The sequence below is a fragment of the Coregonus clupeaformis genome, chromosome 30, assembly GCF_020615455.1.
Source record: "Coregonus clupeaformis isolate EN_2021a chromosome 30, ASM2061545v1, whole genome shotgun sequence".
Taxonomy (NCBI): Eukaryota; Metazoa; Chordata; class Actinopteri; order Salmoniformes; family Salmonidae; genus Coregonus; species Coregonus clupeaformis.
Window position 1 is genome coordinate 49042127 of NC_059221.1, and position 6139 is coordinate 49048265.

A 6139-nucleotide genomic window follows, 5' to 3' on the forward strand; every position below is an offset into this window, starting at 1 on the left:
TATGACCTCAAAGAGGCAAAGAGTCAGTACAGGGACAAAGTGGAGTCCCAATTCAACGGCTCAGACACAAGACGCACGTGGCAGGGACTGTTAACTCTTAAATGGCTGCCGGCCCGGACGGCATCCCAAGCCGCATCTTCAGAGTATGAGCAGACCATCTGGCTGGAGTCTTTACGGACATATCCAATCTTTTTATGCTAGTCTGCCGTCCCCACATGCTTCAAGATGTCCACCATTGTTCCTGTACCAAAGCAAGCTAAGGTAACTGAAGTAAATGACTATCGCCCCATAGCACTCACTTCTGTCACCATGAAGTGCTTAGAGAGGCTAGTCAAGGGCCATTTCACCTCCACCTTACCGCCCCAACAGATCCACGGATGACGCAATCGCCATCGCACTAGAAAAACCACCCTATCCCACCTGAACAAGAGGAATACCGACTACAGCTCAGCTTTCAACACCATAGTGCCCTCCAAGCTCGTCACTAAGCTCAGGGTCTTGAACTCATCCCTTTGCAACTGGGTCCTGGACTTCCTGACGGGCCGCCTCCAGATGGTAAGGGTAGGTAACATCTGCCACGCTGACCCTCAACACAGGGCAGCTCAGGGGTGTGTGCTTAGTCTACTCCCTGTTCACCCACGACTGTGGCCAAGCACGACTCCAATGCCATCATCAAGTTTGCTGACGACAGGACGGTGGTAGGCCTGATCACCGACGACGATGAGACAGCCTACAGGGAGGAGGACAGAGACCTGGCAGTGTGGTGCCAGGACAACAACCGCTCCCTCAACATCAGCAAGACAAAGGAGCTGATGGTGGACTACAGGCGATGGCGGGGCGAGCACGCCCGATCCACTGGGCTTTAGTGGAGCAGGTCGAGAGCTTCAAGTTCCTCTGTGTCCACATCACCAAGGACTTAACATGGTCCTCTCACAACAGCACAGTTATGAAGAAGGTGCGACAGCGCCTCTTCCCCCTCAGGAGGTTAAAAAGATTTGGCGTGGCCCTTCAGATCCTCAAAAAGTTGACAGCATCTTGACTGGCTGCATCACCGCTTGGTAAGGCAACTGCACCGATCGCAAGGCGCTACAGAGGGTGGTGTGGACGCCCCAGTACATCACTGGGTCCGAGCTCCCTGCCATCCAGGACCTCTATACCAGGCGGCGTCAGAGGAGACCCCAGCCACAGACTGTTCACTCTGCTATCGCCCGGCAAGCGGTACCGGAGCGCCAATTCTGGGACCAAAACGCACCTGAACAGCTTCTACCCCCAAGTCATAAGACTGCTAAATATAGTGAGGGAAAAAAGTATTTGATCCCCTGCTGATTTTGTACGTTTTCCCACTGACAAAGAAATGATCAGTCTATAATTTTAATGGTAGGTTTATTTGAACAGTGAGAGACAGAATAACAAAAAAATCCAGAAAAACGCATGTCAAAAATGTTATAAATTGATTTGCATTTTAAGGAGGGAAATAAGTATTTGACCCCCTCTCAATCAGAAAGATTTCTGGCTGCCAGGTGTCTTTTATACAGGTAACGAGATGAGAGTAGGAGCACACTCTTAAAGGGAGTGCTCCTAATCTCAGCTTGTTACCTGTATAAAAAGACACCTGTCCACAGAAGCAATCAATCAATCAGATTCCAAAATCTCCACCATGGCAAATGGAAGAAACACAAAATAACTGTCAATCTCCCTCGGCCTGGGGCTCCATGCAAGATCTCACCTCGTGGAGTTGCAATGATCATGAGAACGGTGAGGAATCAGCCCAGAACTACACGGGAGGATCTTGTCAATGATCTCAAGGCAGCTGGGACCATAGTCACCAAGAAAACAATTGGTAACACACTACGCCGTGAAGAACTGAAATCCTGCAGCGCCCGCAAGGTCCCCCTGCTCAAGAAAGCACATATACATGCCCGCCTGAAGTTTGCCAATGAACATCTGAATGATTCAGAGGAGAACTGGGTGAAAGTGTTGTGGTCAGATGAGACCAAAATTGAGCTCTTTGGCATCAACTCAACTCGCCGTGTTTGGAGGAGGAGGAATGCTGCCTATGACCCCAAGAACACCATCCCCACCGTCAAACATGGAGGTGGAAACATTATGCTTTGGGGCTGTTTTTCTGCTAATGGGACAGGACAACTTCACTGCATCAAAGGGACGATGGACGGGGCCATGTACCGTCAAATCTTGGGTGAGAACCTCCTTCCCTCAACCAGGGCATTGAAAATGGGTTGTGGATGGGTATTCCAGCATGGCAATGACCCAAAACACACAGCCAAGGCAACAAATGAGTGGCTCAAGAAGAAGCACATTATGGTCCTGGAGTGGCCTAGCCAGTCTCCAGACCTTAATCCCATAGAAAATCTGTGGAGGGAGCTGAAGGTTCGAGTTGCCAAACGTCAGCCTCGAAACCTTAATGACTTGGAGAAGATCTGCAAAGAGGAGTGGGACAAAATCCCTCCTGAGATGTGTGCAAACCTGGTGGCCAACTACAAGAAACGTCTGACCTCTGATTGCCAACAAGGGTTTTGCCACCAAGTACTAAGTCATGTTTTGCAGAGGGGTCAAATACTTATTTCCCTCATTAAAATGCTAATCAATTTATAACATTTTTGACATGCGTTTTTTCTGGATTTTGTTGTTGTTATTCTGTCTCTCACTGTTTAAATAAACCTACCATTAAAATTATAGACTGATCATTTCTTTGGGCAAACATACAAAATCAGCAGGGGATCAAATACTTTTTTCCCTCACTGTAGCTAATCAAATGGCTACCCGGACTATTGCATTGACCCTTTATTGCATCAACTCTTACACTGACTCTATGCACACTCGCTGGACTCTACCCACACACATACTTACACTGACACTCCGCAACACACACACACATTACATACGCTCCCACCCACATGCATATTGACGCCACACACACTGATGCTACTCTGTTTATTATCTATCCTGATTGCCTAGTCACTTTTACCCCTACCTACATGTACATATTACCGCAACTATACTGAACAAACATATAAATGCAACAAACAACAATTTCAAAGATTTTACAGTTCATAAAAGGAAGTCAGTCAATTGAAATAAATGAATTAGGCCCTAATCTATGGATTTCACATGACTGGGCAGGGGCACAGCCATGGGTGGGCCTGGGAGAGCATAGACCCACCCACTGGGGAGCTAGGCCCAGCCAATCAGAATGATTTTTTCCCCAGAAAAGGGCTTTATTACAGATATAAATACTATTCAGTTTCATCAGTTGTGCAGGTGGCTGGTCTCAGACGATCCCACCGGCGATCTTATGATCACTCAGCTCAGCTACACATCTGATGCCCGCTGGACTGTTCCTTTACACGGTCCCCCATCCTGTTTATCTGTTTAGCCTCAGCCCAAACTTTCGTCGCCATTACCAGTTGTTGTCTTAGCCCTCTCGAATAACACCTGTGATTGCGTTATGCCTCTCTCCCATGTCAATATGCCTAGCCTATTGCTGTTTGGGTTAGTTGTTAATGTACTATTTCACTGTAAAGCCCCCAGTCCCGCTCAACCTGCCTCAGATAGCTTCTTTGTCCCACCCCCCATACACGCGGAGACCGGCTCAATCGGTACCTCCAGTGATGCTCTCTCTTTCATCGTTATCCAATGCTCAGGTGTACCTCCACTGTACTCATATCCTTCCATATCCTTGTCTGTACATAATACCCTGAATCTATTCTACAATGCCCGGAAATCTGCCCCGTTTATTCTCTGTACCCAACGCACTAGAAGACCAGTTCTTAAAGCCTTTAGCCGTATCCTTATTCTACTCCTCTGGTGATGTAGAGGTTAACCCAGGCCCTGTAGCCCCCAGTATCACTCCTACTCCCTAGGCGCTATCATTTGTTGACTTCTGTAACCATAAAGCCTTGGTTTCTTGCATGTTAACATCAGAAGCCTCCTCCCCAAGTTTGAGTTATTCACTGCGTTAGCACACTCTGCCAACCCTGATGTTCTAGCAGTGTCTGAATCCTGGCTTAGGAAGGCCACCAAAAACTCTGAAATGTCCATCCCCAACTACAACATTTTCCATTTAGATAGAACTGCCAAAGGGGGCGGAGTTGCAATCTACTGTAGAGATAGCCTGCAGAGCTCTTTCATACTATCCAGGTCTGTGCCCAAACAGTTTGAGCTTCTACTTCTAAAAATCCACCTTTCCAGAAATAAGTATCTCACTGTTGCCGCTTGCTACAGACCCCCCTCAGCCCCCAGTTGTGCCCTGGACACCATACGTGAATTGCTTGCCCCCCATCTATCCTCAGAGTTTGTACTGCTTGGTGACCTAAACTGGGATATGCTTAACACCCCGGCCGTCCTACAATCTAAACTAGATGCCCTCAATCTCACACAAATTATCAAGGAACCTACCAGGTACAACCCTAAATCCGTAAACATGGGCACCCTCATAGATGTCATCCTGACTCATTTACCCTCTAAATACACCTCCGCTGTCTTCAACCAGGATCTCAGCGATCACTGCCTCATTGCCTGCGTCCGTAATGGGTCTGCGGTCAAACGACAACCCCTCATCACTGTCAAACGCTCCCTAAAACACGTCAGCGAGCAGGCCTTTCTAATTGACCTGGCCTGGGTATCCTGGATGGACATTGACCTCATTCCGTCAGTAGAGGATGCCTGGATGTTCTTCAAAAGTGCTTTCCTCTCCATCTTAAATAAGCATGCCCCATTCAAAAAATTCAGAACTAAAGAACAGATATAGCCCCTGGTTCACCCCAGACTTGACTGCCCTTGACCAGCGCAAAAACATCCTGTGGCGTACTGCATTAGCATCAAACAGCCCCCGCGATATGCAACTTTTCATGGAAGTCAGGAACCAATATACACAATCAGTTAGGAAAGCAAAGACTAGCTTTTTCAAACAGAAATTTGCTTCCTGTAGCACTAACTCCAAAAAGTTTTGGGACACTGTAAAGTCCATGGAGAATAAAAGCACCTCCTGCCAGCTACCCACTGCACTGAGGCTAGGAAACACTGTCACCACCGATAAATCTACGATAATCGAGAATTTCAATAAGCATTTTGCTACGGCTGGCCATGCTTTCCACCTGGCTACCCCTACCCCGGCCACCAGCTCTGTACCCTCCGCTGCAACTTGCCCATGCCCCCCCTACAAATCCCCTACAAATCAGCTGGGCTAGACAATCTGGACCCTTTCTTTCTAAAATTAGCTGCCGAAATTGTCGCAACCCCTATTACTAGCCTGTTCAACCTCTCTTTCGTATCGTCTGAGATTGGAAAGCTGCCACGGTCATCCCCCCTCTTCAAAGGGGGTGACACTCTAGATCCAAACTGTTACAGACCTATATCCATCCTACCCTGCCTTTCAAAGTATTTGAAGGCCAAGTTAACAAACAGATCACCGACCACTTCGAATCCCACCATACCTTCTCCGCTATGCAATCTGGTTTCGAGCTGGTCATGGGTGCACCTCAGCCCCGCTCAAGGTCCTAAACAATATAATAACCGCGATTGATAAAAGACAGTACTGTGCAGCCGTCTTCATCGACTTGGCCAAGGCTTTTGACTCTGTCAATCACCGCATTCTTATTGGCAGACTAAATAGCATTGGTTTCTCTACTGACTGCCTCGCCTGGTTCACCAACTACTTTTCAGATAGAGTTCAATGTGTCAAATCGGATGGCCTGTTGTCTGGACCTCTGGCAGTCTGTATGGGGGTGCCACAGGGTTCAAATCTCGGGCCGACTCTATTCTCTGTGTATATCAATGATGTCGCTCTTGCTGCTGGTGACTCAGATCCACCTCTACGCAGACGACACCATTTTGTATACATCTGGCCCTTCATTGGACACTGTGTTAACAAACCTCCAAACGAGCTTCAATGTCATACAACACTCCTTCTGTGGCCTCCAATTCCTCTTAAACGCTAGTAAAACTAAATGCATGCTCTTCAATCGAACGCTGCTTGCACCCGCCCGCCCGACTTGAATCATTACTCTCGGCGGCTCTGACTTAGAATATGTGGACAACTACAAATACCTAGGTGTCTGGTTAGACCGTAAACTCTCCTTCCAGACTCACATTAAGCATCTCCAATCCAAAGTTACATCTA